Raw genomic sequence first — 15,115 nt, 5'->3', positions numbered from 1 at the left:
GAGCTATAATTTTTCTATATTTTGGTCCACAGAGTCATGTGAGGTCTTGTTTTTTTCGGGACGAGTTGACGTTTTCATTGGTATCATTTTTGGGCACGTGACTTTTTTTATCGCTTTTTATTCCGATTTTTGTGAGGCAGAATGACCAAAAACCAGCCATTCATGAATTTCTTTTTTTTGGGGGGGGCGTTTATACCGTTCCATGTTTGGTAAAATTGATAAAGCAGTTTTATTCTTCGGGTCAGAACGATTACAGCGATACCTCATTTATATTTTTTTTATGTTTTGGCACTTTTATACGATAAAAACTATTTTATTGAAAAAATAATAATTTTTGCATCGCTTTATTCTGAGGACTGTAACTTTTTTATTTTTTTATTTTTTTGCTGATAATGCTGTATGGTGGCTCGTTTTTTGCAGGACAAGATGACGTTTTCACCGGTACCATGGTTATTTATATCCGTCTTTTTGATCGCGTTATTCCACTTTTTGTTCGGCGGTATGATAATAAAGCGTTGATATTTGCCTCGTTCTTTTTACGGCGTTCACTGAAGGGGTTAACTAGTAGGACATTTTTATAGGTGGGGTCGTTACGGACATGGCGATACTAAATATGTGTACTTTTATTTTTTTATTATTATTTAGATAAAGAAATGTATTTATGGGAACAATATTTTTTTTTATTTAGGAATTTTTTTTTTACACATCTAAATATTTTTTTTTTACTTTATAACGTTGTCCCAGGGGGGGACATCATGCTATAGGGTCAGATCGCTGATCTGACACTTTTCACAGCACTGTTTCAGATCGGCGATCTGACAAGCAGGGCTGCAGGCTTACCAGCGCCTGCTCTGAGCAGGCACTTGTAAGTCACCCCCCTGCAGGACCCAGAAGTAGCCCCGTGGCCATTTCGGATCCAGGGCCTGCAGGGAGATGCTCGGTACAAGGTGAGCACATCGCCTTGTACCGAGGGTCTCAGGGAAGCACGTAGGGAGCCCTTGATTGCTGCGATCATGTTTATTCGCAGTGTTCCAGGGGTTAATGTACGTGGAGCGGTCCGTGACCACTCCAGGCACATAGTGCCGAATGTCAGCTGTGATAGTCAGCTGACACCCGGCTACGATCAGCCGCGCTCCCCCTGTGAGTGCGGCCGATTGCATATGACGTGCTATCCCGTCACTGGGAATTGAGTCCCAGGTCACCTCAATGGGATAGTACGTCATATGGGATTAAGGGGCTAAAGTACAAAATTCAAGGAATAGTATGATTGAATAGTATGAGTGCGTACACTTTTTTAGATGTTAACATTCAAAGGTTAAGTACATATTTGGATTAAATACATATAATGATTAAGTATATATAAAGATAAACTACTTACAGTATACTTACATCATCACCTAGAGGCTTTTAAACATCATCCGTCTGGAATATCAAAGAAGCAACAGCAAGACAGAGAACCCCTGTGAGATTACCTACACTGCATGGGCATCCCCAATTATGCAGGTATGAGCACACTGTACATGTACAGGTACCCCAGTTTTGGCATCTGCCTTAGTCCAGTTTCTCTGGTCTTATATTGTTATTTACACAATGTAGTAACTCTAGTTTCACTTGGAATAATGAAGTGCATGAGCTGACAAACAATTCCCCTATGAGGGGTACCTTTTTAAAAAATATACTGTTGCCATCACAGCCCCTCTTGCCCAACATTCACCGGCCTATAACAGTACAGAACACATTCACCCAGGTCATGTAGTCGGAGATAAGGAAGAGATATTGCAGGAAACCGAGTTAGGAAGTAGGCCCAATGTAGGGTTGTGGGTCTCTGAGACTTGTAATGGAGTGAATGAGCTGACAAACAATTCCCCAATGGGGGGTATCTTTTTTAATAAACTAGTGACATCACAACCCCCTTGCCCAAAAATCAGTGGCCTATAACAGTACAGAACATGTTCACCCAGGTCATGTAGTCGGAGATAAGGAAGAGACATTGCAGGAAACCGAGTTAAGAAGTAGGCCCAATTTAGGGGTGTGGGTCTCTGAGAATTGTAATGGAGTGCATGGCCTGACAAGCATTTACCGATGGGGGGAAAATGTGGTTAAAAATTTTTCATGGGGATCATAGACACCCTTGCCCAAAATTCGACTGCCTGTAGCAGCACAGAAGACGTTAAGCCTGGTGATCTAGTGGTGGAGAATGAGGAGATATAAAGATAAATCATAATGAAATAAAACAAATACATAAAAAATGTGAATCCACCGATGAAAGTAATTAACAAAAGGGAGGTGCGAACACAGGTTCATAGATTTGAAGCCAGAATGTGTCCAACGAGATATGTTTGTCCTCAGCAATAGCTCAGAGACAGGGCTATAAATAAAAATATAATATAAAAGTCTTTGAATTATTTTCTATTGCAGAGGTATTCACTACCTCATTAAAGGACTGTCCAGAGATAGGGAAAATGGAAAATATAAGGATAAATGGGAATAATAGGCTTACATCTCTTTTTTATGACATTTTCCCCTGTGGGAGTAACAATTGTTTGGGTTTCCAATTAGTAACGAGCATCTTAAAACCACCCTTGCACAAAAAAAATTGTGACTTTGGCATCACGGAATCCGTTCACCCTGATGTTCTACTGGTTGTGGATGATGATGATGAGGATAAGGAGGAGGATAACAACAGACCAAATATGGAAGGGTATACACATGTGTGGTTGTGAAGAGGTGCATGAATATACATCTCCCCAAAAAAGAGAATGTATTAGAGGTTATGTTTTGCTGTGTTCACTTGGTGGTGTACAGAAGTTTTTCCCAATCCAGCCCTTGTTCATTTTTATAAGAATCAGCCTGTCAGCATTTTCAGTTGACAGGCGGATGCGCTTATCTGTTATAATTCCACCAGTGGCACTAAAAACCCGCTCGGATAGAACGCTAGCAGCAGGGCAGGCCAGGACCTCCAAGGCCACATGTCCAGCTTGGATACCCAATAATTAAAAGGCACAGAGGAATCCCGGAGGACGTTTGTACGATCAGCAAGGTACTCCCTTGCGCCATTTACCCAGCGACTCCGGTCGCATCACACGTGCGCCTGTGTGGACAGGACTTCTTGCTGCATCCTGGCTACCATACCAATATTGGAATTTATAGAGACAGGATTAACGTTTCTCCCTGCACCATATCTCTTATATTTGTTCTAATGAAGGTCCGGATGTGGACCGAAAACGTTCGACTTGCCTTTATGGATGCACATCAATAAACCTTTTGCATATTCATATAGAGTGCCAAGTTTTTTCGGATTTGTAAGTGACTGGAAGCATTATCCGCTATCCAACCAACAACCATTTCACACTGCTCTGGCTTCAATAGTGGTGTGCTGCGGTCCCCTAGAAACTGGGACAGGAAGGTCGAGTGAGAAGATGTGGGTCTTCATTGTGGCCCTCTTTCACCTTGGTCACAGCCTTGTCCTCTGCATGTGCCATCAGCATCACGTCCACTTCCCCTTCCCTTGCCCCTTGCCTTGCCCATGTTAAATGGACTACTGCACTATTTCAAAAGCTCAACACAAATGTATTTATTTGGAGATAAATGATATCTGATCAGTATGCCTGCAAAGCTATGATTTTTCACACACAAACACCAGGCCTCAGCCTGACATAACAGACTGCATTAAATTTTTTTTAGGGTTTTGTAGCATTTTTAAAATAAAAAAAAAAAAGAGTGGAGCAAGGCTAGCAGACAGAACTATGAAACTTATGCCTATCAAGCTACGATTTTTCCAACACAGAAACAACAGGCTGAGGCGTGACATAGCAGATTGTAATAATTTTTTTAGGGTTCTGTAGAATTTTTAAAATAATAAGCAAAGAAGAAAAAGGCTAGCAGACAGAACTATGAAACTTATGTGTGCGAAGCTACGATTTTCCCACCACAGATACAATAGGCCTCAGGATGACATAACAGACTGGGTTATATTTTTTTGTGTGTTTTGTAGAATTTTTAAAATAAAAACAGAACGAAAACAAGGCTAGCAGACAGAACTATGAAAATTATGCCTGTCAAGCTACAATTTTTCCACCACACATACAACAGGCCTCAGCCTGGCATAACAGACTGTATTACTTTTTTTAGGGTTTTGTAGAATTTTTAAAATAAAAAAATGATTGAAACAAGGTTAGCAGACAGAACTATGAAACTTATGCCTGCGAAGCAACGATTTTTCTACCACAGATACAACAGGCCTCAGCCTGACATAACAGAATGTATTAAATTTTTTTAGGGTTTTGTAGAATCTTTAGGGTATGTGCACACGTTCAGGTTTTTTCGCGTTTTTCCATGTTTTTTCGCGATAAAAACGCGATAAAACTGCATTAGAAACCGCAGACATATGCATCCTATCATTTAGAATGCATTCTGCAATTTTTTTGCACATGATGGGTTTTTTACTGCGAAAAAAACGCATCGCGGTAAAAAAAGCAGCATGTTCATTAATTTTGCGGATTTTCTGCGTTTTTCCCCCTATTCTATGCATTTGGAAAAACGCACCAAAAACGCGTCAAAAACGCGGTAAAATCGCATGCGGATTTCTGGCAGAAATGTCCGGTTTTTGTCAGGAAAATTTCTGCAAGAAATCCTGATGTGTGCACATACCCTTAAAAAAAAATGAGTGAAACAAGGTTAGCAGACAGAACTATGAAACTTATGCCTGCGAAGCAACGATTTTTCTACCACAGATACAACAGGCCTCAGCCTGACATAAGAGACTGTATTAAATTTTGGGGGGTTTTGTAGAATTTTTAAAATAAAATAAAAAGAGTGGAATAAGGCTAGCAGTCAGAACTATGCTACATATGCCTGCGAAAATACAATTTTTCAAAAACAGAAACACCAGCCCTCAGCCTGACATAACAGACTGTATTAATTTTTTTTTTGCTTTTGGCTAATTAAAAAAAAAAACACAGTGACACAAGGCTAGCACACAGAACTATGCTACGTATGCCTGCGGAAATACGATTTTGCAAAAACAGAAACACCAGCCCTCAGCCTGACATAACAGACTGTATTAAATTTTTTTTTGGCTTTTGGATGAATTTATAAAAAAAAATTAAAAAAATTGAACAAGCCTAGCACACAGAACTATGCTACGTATGCCTGACAAACTATGATTTTTAAACAGATACAGGCCTCAGTGTGACATAACAGACTGTATACATTTTGGGGGGAGTTTTTGGTGAATTTTTGAGAAAAAAAATGAAAACTGCAGCTAGGTATACAGTAAATAAGCAGCAGCAGGCAGTTATGGAGCTTTGGAAGGGATGCAGTGGGAGCAATGGACGCACATACAGTGCCTGCAGGCCTTGCACTGATGTGGATATGCCATGCCGTGCCTACTTAGCGCTGCAATATCGGGACCCTTGAATTAGCCTTAAAAAGGACTGTTGGTTTCTCAGGAGTTGTGGATGTAAGAGTTGCAAACCTACACTACCTCTAAAAACCACGATTCTGACACTATTTCCGCACCAGCTCTCCCTACTCTCGCTGAAACAGGAACAGAATGTGGCGAGCAGGGCGGCGCCAGGTCTCTTATCCTCGTGATGATGCTGTGCGGCCAAGCCAATCACTGCACGACCACAACAAAGATGGCTGCGGCATTTCATGGCCTAGCAGATAATCCCTGCAGCGTGATTGGGTCTCTAAAGTCCGCAAAAATGCTGGGTGGAGACACCAGTTCCCGCTGAGTAATCCTGGAAATCCTCGCTGCTCGCCGAGTACACCGAGCATAGTGATACTCAGACGAGTAACGTGTAGTGGCGAGCACGTTCGCTCATCACTAGTCCTGATGTCTCGTCCATTATCAGGTACTTCCTACAGTATAAATACGCTGGCATCTGTAGACAAAGAGTTCACAGGAGAAGGTCAGGTGGAGATGTGACAAGTGACGGTGTGGAAAAAGTTTATGGTTGGTCTATGCTGAGCATTTCTTCTAAATATATTGTGACATAGTGTTAGAGGCTGACAATCAAAATTAACCAAAAATGAACACAGGATTTATTAATACATTACAACATAATATAACATGAGGATAGCAGCATTTTGATTAATGCCATTTGAAAAAAAAAAAAAAAAAGTCCCTCAAGATGGCATTTCATTGTCAGAATTTTCTGCTACAAAGACAAAATTGCATTCTTACTTTTTTTTTTTTCTTTATCTGAACGAAGCCGAAGGGGTTAAATATCGAAGATGTTGAGACAGCTGCGATATGTACATGAGCTTTCAAAATTATACATTTCCTTCCATTTCTCAGAAATGTAATCTGATTTGTATTTCCCAATTTCAGCCTCACTGCGAGATCCTAATCCCTCCTCTGCCAGAGGGGAGCGGTAACGCTGTGTAAACTGAAGGCTCCTGTAACCGAAAATGGATTAAAGCGTACCTGCCAAATAAACTATGTGATAATGATCCGGACTGGGGGGGGGAGACCAGACATTGTGCAAATATTCTTGCTATAGATATAGACTTGCGTGCCTTTATCTCAATAAAGGTAATTTACCAAAATACACATGCCTGATACGACAATGAGTTAAGTTGCAAAGTCAGATCTACTTTTTTATTTTTTTTTTATTATTAGAAAATCAACTCATCTGCTCAGATCTCAGAACTCTGCAGCTCCTCTCTCCTTCCAGGTAATAAAGTCCTATGCATTGAATTGATGGCTTGGCACTAAATTCTGCCCCAACCTCTGCTCATTAGTGGCAGCAGTTTAGCCTGTGACAGAGGAAAGGGTCCTGGCTCTGCAGGCTGCTGGTGCTGAACGGACAGCTCCCTCCACCACTCGGATTTGCACTGTTTCATTATCCCAGTTTGTTTGCTCCTTCCCTCCCATCTGCTCTGTGTGTCTCTTGTAAATCGGATCAAGCCTGATTCCCCTCACGTCAAACCACATGATCCCATAAAACATTCATCGCCTCTCAATCCCTGATCCAGCTCCATAAAACATTCATCGTTGCTTTTTCCTCTCACAGCTTCTCCATAGAGTAAACCAGGGAGAGGAGAGGAGCAGTGATTTCACCACAACGCCTGGCAGCTAGAGGAAGCACATCACACATTGATGGGGGAAGACAGGGAGATCTCATTACCAGCTGTGTCCATGCTGGAGGAGGCTCACAAGTCCCACATACACAAGTAGTTACCATCTGGGAACATGAGGATCGAGCAATGGATACTCGGAACCGAGGCTGAATTCTAGGATTCTTCTCATTGTGCTACCCTTAAAACTGGAGAGGGGGTCCTGGATGGGGAATACTGCTGGCTGCATTGTGGAGTGGGATTCATTGTACCGAAGTTTGAATTTCCTAAGGATTGCACTGTAGGGATAAAGGAAACCTCAGAATGACACCACTGCTTCTTGCAGGTAAGCAATACACACACACACATATATATATATATATATATATATATATATATATATATATATATATATATATATATATTCTGCGTTGTGTAGCTTTCATTTACATAATATATCATTAAGCATCCCTCCCTTTCTAACATGTATAGATAGATCTTTGTATGTTTGCATTAGATATATATATATATATATATATATATATGTATTTAAATGTAGATTTATTTATATATATTTACATATATATCTATATATATACTACATAGATAGATGATCAATAGATATGTACTAACTAGATTCTGCATGAATAAAATAAATAGTTTTCCTCCCCATCTCTATCCAATGAAGTTTTTTGCACTCGAGATAATGATGCTATGAAGTGCAATGATTATTGTGCTTTTGTAAAGGAAACGTCAACTAAATCACCGACCCAAAAGAATACCGACTGGTGAGAAGGTTTTTAAGATGGTTTCGGGATGAGAGATGGTGCATTACAGTTCTGTGCTCCATCCACACAGCTACAGTGCGATACACAGCACAAAGTAGGTCAGGAATCCAGAAGGACACTTGGGAGGCAGCTACCGGATCTTGCGGTGGATCGGTCCCACGGGCGCCTTCAGCTCTTTGCTCCATGTAGCGTGATAAAGTCATTTTTTTGTGTGTGATATAATAGCTGGAATGTGCTTTTCATATGGTGAGTTGAAATCCCCCCTTGTCATCCCCCCTGGGAGAAGTTCCCTAGTGGAGTGCTTCATAGTGGGATACTTATCGAATGCATATCTTCAACTCAACTCTGCAAAGACTGTGCCAGGGATGTGCATACTAATTATCATTTTCTTCAATATGTAGCGTAAAATATGAACATTTGGCTTCCAGACTGATGTATACCCATCTATCACGGCCCTAAGCTATGATTTCAGCATTGTCTGACTCTCAGCATGTTAGTGGTAGTTTGAACAGACTTATTCCCACCTTAGTCTGTAGACCAGTTGTGCACTGGCTGTTATGCAATATTTCGCAGTCATGATACTGTGGGTCAGCATACTCAAGTCACCACCATTACAGCAGGCAAGTTATGTGCAGGCGCCTACCTCATTTACAGGATTTTGGGTGTTTTTAGGGGCACTGACTGACAGAGAAGGTGATCGCTGACACCTAGCTGAAAAATAAATGTATTTATTAAAAGGAATTAGAACTACCAACAACGTGTCATCATTGTCTTGCATTGATTACATAAATGTTATATATCTATCTGTGTATACATATATATAGTCATATATATATATATATAGTCATATATATATATATCTCTATATATATATATATATATCAGACAGCTAGACGCAGATTGACTGACTATAGAGCATTTCATCTTTTTAGTAATCCTATTCAAACAGATGTTTGGATTATAAAATGTTTGGATTATAAATGTAATTTTATTGCTGGCAGAGTGGTAATGGAGGTGTGTGTATATACTGTATATATATATATATATATATATATATATTTATATATATATATACACATACTTATATATATATATTTTACTTATACTCGAAACGTATCATATTCAAAAGAATGAATTATGGTGAATTATATGTACTTTTTAATTCCGACAAAATCTTTTTATTATATTGGCCTGGGTGATTTTTTTTTACTTGTCAGTTATCACACATATTAATATATGCCATTTCTTATTAAGCCATACTAAACAATAAAGTAATAATGTGACAATATTTACCAGTGATAGGTTTCCCATTGCTTAAAGCATAATAGATAAATATATAGAACGATAGATAGACATAGGATGGATAGATAGATAGACATAGGATAGATAGATAGATAGATAGATAGATAGACATAGGATAGATAGATAGATAGATAGATAGACATAGGATAGATAGATAGATAGATAGACATAGGATAGATAGATAGATAGATAGATAGACATAGGATAGATAGATAGATAGATAGACATAGGATAGATAGATAGATAGATAGATAGACATAGGATGGATAGATAGACATAGGATGGATAGATAGATAGATAGATAGATAGATAGATAGATAGATAGACATAGGATGGATAGATAGACATAGGATGGATAGATAGATAGATAGATAGATAGATAGATAGATAGATAGATAGACATATGATAGAGAGATGCCCATACATAGGTTGGGTTATCAGATTAAGTTGCACTACAGACACTGCAATCTACTATTTCCAAAACATGAAAACATGCTTTACCCTAAATTAAAGATCGCAGCGTTTTTACATGTATTTGACAGCACTTTGTATGCGGCACAGGATATGTTTTATTACATTCTTTAGCAATGTCATTTATACTGGTTAGCCCTTATAAGAAGACTTTGCACATTTGTGTTATTTTCATTGGAAGACTTTCTAATCTTTTGAAATTACGGTTTCACTGCAGCCTTATGAAATCATGTGAAACTCTTTCAGGCCTACTGAGCATCATTTCTGTCCTATCAATCACTGTTCAGGATGGAGAGATCGCAGCTATATATTTACTTGCATTGAGGTTAATGTAATTCATAGCACCTATAGTGCGATTAGAGCTCTGTTATCTTGTCAGAGTTATTTAACCAAATAACATCCAGGCATGTCAATTATTCTACACAAATACAATATTATGAATTAGACTTTTCTGGGACATTTTAGCTCTTCTAGCCAAACTGAAGCAATGTGGTTTATTGAACTTTAATTATGCAAGATTCAGCAGCATTATTGATCTAGATTTTGTCTGTATGAGAAGAGAAAGGGATTAATGTCAACACTGTTGGATTTGGATTTTGTGCTTTGATGTTCACTTATGAGGCCTATGCTACATGAAGAACATACTATTCAGCTTTTCCCTAATTGTGGTTTTGTTAGCATTTTATGAACAGTATACAAAAGGAATGAAATCTTCTAATAATAGTGTTAAAAAGTCTGCAGTTTTTTTTTTGCCCTTGCAACATATTTTTCAGATGTGGCCTAGTTCCCAGAAGGCATAATTTATCTTCAATAGCAAAAGCAACACACAAAAATGCAGACCACCCAGTATGTGCGAGATGGAAATGTTTAGATTTTATCTGGCTTATGATTCAGAATGCGTACAAACACAAAAATGTATTGAGTGCAAGCATACTGTCTTATGTGTAATTTATTTTCATTAAGAAAAACTAATTCATTCTAAGGAAAGCAAAGCAGTATAAGAACACAAAGTCTTTTTTCTTACATTCACAAAAATTGAACAAGTAAGGCAATAAATACACAGGTAATCCGTGATCAAGTGCTAGTGTCTACCTGGAAGCATGATCTAGTGGCTCTCAATAATACATTCCACCAGTTATATTACCTATACTGAGTGACAACCCTATGCCCATGTAGGAGTGTGGAGATCCTGCCATGGCAATCTTCAGCAGCACCTAAAAAATCTGCAGCTAAAAAAACATTTATTATGGACTCTTCACTTCTTAAATTGTTAAAAATAAAAGTTAAGGAGACCGTCAGCTGTTGACAGCCTGCTTTTGTTGGAAGAGTTCCCATAAAATATGCTGATGGCAGGATGTGTAGATGCTGAAACCATCAATGGTCATTTGTAACCTGCAGGTGTACGTAGCAGCAAAAGCTTAATACTGTTCTGTGGTGCTATCTCTGAGGAAATGAAGCATCACAAAAATGTGTCCTCCAGAAGGTGCTGCACTTCACGCTGGCTAATTGATTGAGGTCAATTAAACTAGATAAGGAATTTCCTCTATTATCTCTGATATTGATGATTTTACCACACATTTTGAACATAGTATAAGCTCACTTGCCACTTCAATGCAACTTTTTTAACTCCTTACTCGGCAAGTTGCAGCACTGCAGAGCAAAGAAAGCAACTCAACATCCCAGCAGCACCTCTAGGCCAGGGGCGGACACATCATTGATGCAATCTGTACTGTCGGAAAAGTGCCAAAGAGGTAAGGGGCCCTTATTCTAGGTCCAAAGCAAGGGGAGTTATGCATTATGATGAACTACTGGACTACAAAAAGCCCATAAATTGTTATTGCACAGAGGCCTCTTTTGCCTGTGTCCACAGAAACACAGCAACAGAGACCACCAGACAGCACCAATAGATCTAACAGAATGACTAAGAATACACCGTCTTCAAAATGGGATCTCTAAACCAAGGAATCCCTTACAGATTTCTGTTCTGATAGATAAATAAATCGATGTAAGTGCAACTTTTGAATGTGCTTAATGCACATGAATATACATAATTCAATGAGTCATCCAATTTTTTTTCCCTGGTGCTCCCGTCTTGACCAACTACTTCAGCTTATACACAAGCTTGATTATTTCACTATGATTTACAAAGGATATACTAATATGCTCTGTCTGCCCTTGAGGAGGACATAAGGAATAGAAAACATGAACACAAGAAAGTAATGCATCCTTCTAATTAGCTTATGTTCTGCAATTGTTTAAGATTAATACAAACACAAGACACAAATACACAAATGAATCATGAAATTAAGTGTGATTGTTGTTCATAACAACTAGTCCTAGTTTTTATCTGCTCAGATCATATTTTAAAAAGGTGATTTGTTGCTATGAGAAAGCTGACATTTGTAATGAATGAGGCCTACATATGATGTGCCAGTTGACCTCACCATTACCCATTGCTTCCGAATTTACATATACCCCAATTATTCAAAGATACAACTTAAATATGGCTATGATTCCACAAATTTTTTGTTTGTATTGCAATAGTGAACTAAACCATGAATCTCTGCATGTATGTTTGGTACTAAATCTGAATTAAAGGCTCCAAGGAACAAGATTCCCCATTGTCTTCATAGATTATTTATTGAAGCTTGCTTGCCCTAGCATAGGTAGGACCCATGCCTGCCTAACAATCTAATGTATTAGTTGTTTGTAGTCTATAAATGGTGGTGGTTTATACACAGCAGTTATCCTCAATGCTATGATGGCTTTCTCGGTGGATTGCAGGCTCTCTCCAGTCAGGGGGATGGGGGGGCAAACTGGAGACACACTACCAGGTGTGGGCAAAAAAGCTATCCATGGAGATTTGTATTCCCCTCATGTATGTGAAAAGCACAAACAAATCCATTAACGCAAGATTACTTCACCCCGAAAAAATCCTTGGTGTGCAAAACATTTTGATCAAAGGAATTTATCAGTTTGGTGTATATATGATTTGAAGATGGCTTATGATTTTATTTTAGAACAAATGGAAATTACATTGCCAGATATGTGCTGGATACATGTCCATTTATGCAGAGACACATGCCACTGATAAACCTTCATCTGGATATTACTGTACAAACCTTGGGAAATCATCCATGAGTATATCAGATGACAGTTCAAAGATCGTATGTGTTTTTTACACTTTATATATTTTGTACATGTTATTCATTTTCTGTAATGTGTTTTTTTCACGGTGTCATCACCATTTTCAACTCTCATAGCTGCCGTATTTTTCAGACTATAAGACGCACAGGACCATAAGACGCACCCCTAATTTTGGGGTGGAAAATAGCAGAAAAAAGATTTTTATAAGATGGGGGTCCGTCTTATTGTCTGAATTTAAGGTATCTTACCTGAGGGCTGGCAGTGGTAAAGCAAGGTCACAGGAAGCATGGTTCCTTCCTTTGGAAGCCGGCATCAGCAGAAGTGGGGCAATGCTGCAGTTTCGGGGTTTCCCAGCGGTGCGATGCTGTGGGTCTGGTGTCGGCTGTGAAGCAGAGCATGGATCAGGGTCCCTCTCTCAGGATGCCAGAGGCATAAATGTGGCGACACCACGGCCCGTGTCCACAGCAAGCAGAACCAAGTGCATCACCGATTTCTCAGCTGCCATCTTCCTGAGGCCACGCATGAGAAGATTGAGATCTCGGTGACCCTCGGATTCAGGAACATGGCCGCCGAGATCTCAATCTGCTCACACACGGCCTCCAGTTGACATTTTCCTGAAGCAGAGGGCTGCCGAGATCTTAATCTGCGGACATGCTGCCTCCAGTGGCCCATGACTTCAGGAAAATGGCCACAGGGATGCCAACGATTCACTCCACACCACCCACTGCCAACATCAAGCCTCAGTATCGCCACACCTGGAATAGACGCTGCTACACTACTGCCGCGACCCCCGGTAAGCCTACGTACGGACTATAAGATGCACCCCCCATTTTCCACCCAAATTGTTTTGGGAAAAAGTGCATCTTATAGTCCGAAAAATACGGTAATTCTTTTGGGACAGCTGGTATAATGGCTCACAGAAAAGGACAAAAGCCAGCCTTACCAACACAAATTCAGATTACAATTGCCCTAGCAGGACACAGCAAACCCCATGATGAAGGCAGAGGTAGCACATGTGAAAAATACTGATTTAAACAGCCCCTCACAAACCTACCAATTCATGGAGGTGGTGGCTGTGTTGTATTAAATATGCATTCAGATAAAGCTTGTATAGGAATTCCAGTCACACACTGTGTGATGCACAGTGTCTGGCTTACAGTCTGTTGATGATGCTCATACTGCTAGACCACGCGGGTTGCCCAGCACTATATAAGTGTACCCCAAAAGACAGGATGCCCCAAATCATTTAATTAACACTACAGGGTCTGCAAGAACTGGAAAAATGTGCAACAAAAAATGATATATAAAATAAATACATTGCATGAGGCATTGGTCAATATTTTGGCAAAAATACGCAAGCTCGCAACCCACATCAAGGGTCCTCATACTTGCGGGTTCTAACCCTAAATTAAAAACGGCTCACAGAAAAGGAAAAAAATTCACTCAACACTTTCCTAGTTCCTTTGAAGCTTCCTCTCCCTGTCATCTAGTTGAGAGGGTTAAAGACACAATGCATGATTTGGAAAAATCACCAACACATACCAGTGAGTTCATTTCAAAACAAATAGCATTGGTCAAAAAAACTGGACAGAAAATATTCCAACAAGCAGTTTAGTGAAATCAAAATAAAAAAATTGATAAAAAAGGGAACAAGCTACTGAACACCATTTGGGAATAAATAAGGATAGAAAAAAATAAATATATAAAGAATATCTTAAAAAAATAGAAACATTTGAATTTAATAATATGTTAATCCTGTTTTTTACATAAAAAACAACTCAGATAAAAAATAATATGTAAAAATTTACAAAAGCAGAAGAAACATAAAAACAACTAATAAAAAGTCTTTCAGAGGGATGCAGCACTGTTGAAATTGCTAAATTGTTAGAGCTTGATCACAGAACTATCAAAAGTTTTGTTGCAAATAGTCAACATGTTTTCAATCTCTGTCAGCGGCATTTAACTTGTATTTCCGATAAGCGCGCCAGAAATCCTGCCAACAGTGACCTCATCACGTGATCGTGGGTCACCGATGAGCTGGCATGACAACCAGAGGTCTTCAACAGACCTCTATGGGTGTCATAGCCGGATTGCTATGAGCACCGCACGGTGGTCGGCGCTCATAGCAAGTGAGCATTTCTGCTACATACAGGTGATCTGATCATTGCCTTTTGTGTAGCAGAGCCAATCAGACAACTGCAGCTTCTAGTCTCCAATGGAAACTATTGAAGCATGCAAAAAAGTTAAAAAAAATGTTTTTAAAAATATAAAAAAATGTAAAAGTTCAAATCACCCACATATAAAAAGAATTAACTCGATCGCTAAACAGCATATTGAGAAAA

General features: G+C 39.2%; 1 protein-coding gene across 3 annotated transcripts in view; it reads left to right on the top strand.

Annotated features, from left to right (window-relative positions):
- Window positions 1–6,419: 6,419 nt before the first annotated feature.
- LOC138670800 (reticulon-4 receptor-like) overlaps window positions 6,420–15,115 on the top strand; it is a 427,694-nt gene continuing 418,998 nt past the window's right edge. The window contains exons 1-2 of one of the 3 annotated variants that reach the window (XM_069758461.1): window positions 6,420–6,683; window positions 7,023–7,411. The gene's annotated coding sequence lies outside the window, so the exon portion shown is untranslated. Of the gene's footprint in view, window positions 6,684–6,772; window positions 7,412–15,115 lie in introns of those variants that run through there. The other 2 variants (XM_069758472.1, XM_069758452.1) reach the window with 2 other exon arrangements.

Source organism: Ranitomeya imitator, chromosome 1 (genome assembly GCF_032444005.1).
Source record: "Ranitomeya imitator isolate aRanImi1 chromosome 1, aRanImi1.pri, whole genome shotgun sequence".
Classification (NCBI taxonomy): domain Eukaryota; kingdom Metazoa; phylum Chordata; class Amphibia; order Anura; family Dendrobatidae; genus Ranitomeya; species Ranitomeya imitator.
This window is presented reverse-complemented; position numbering and strand designations above follow the sequence as displayed.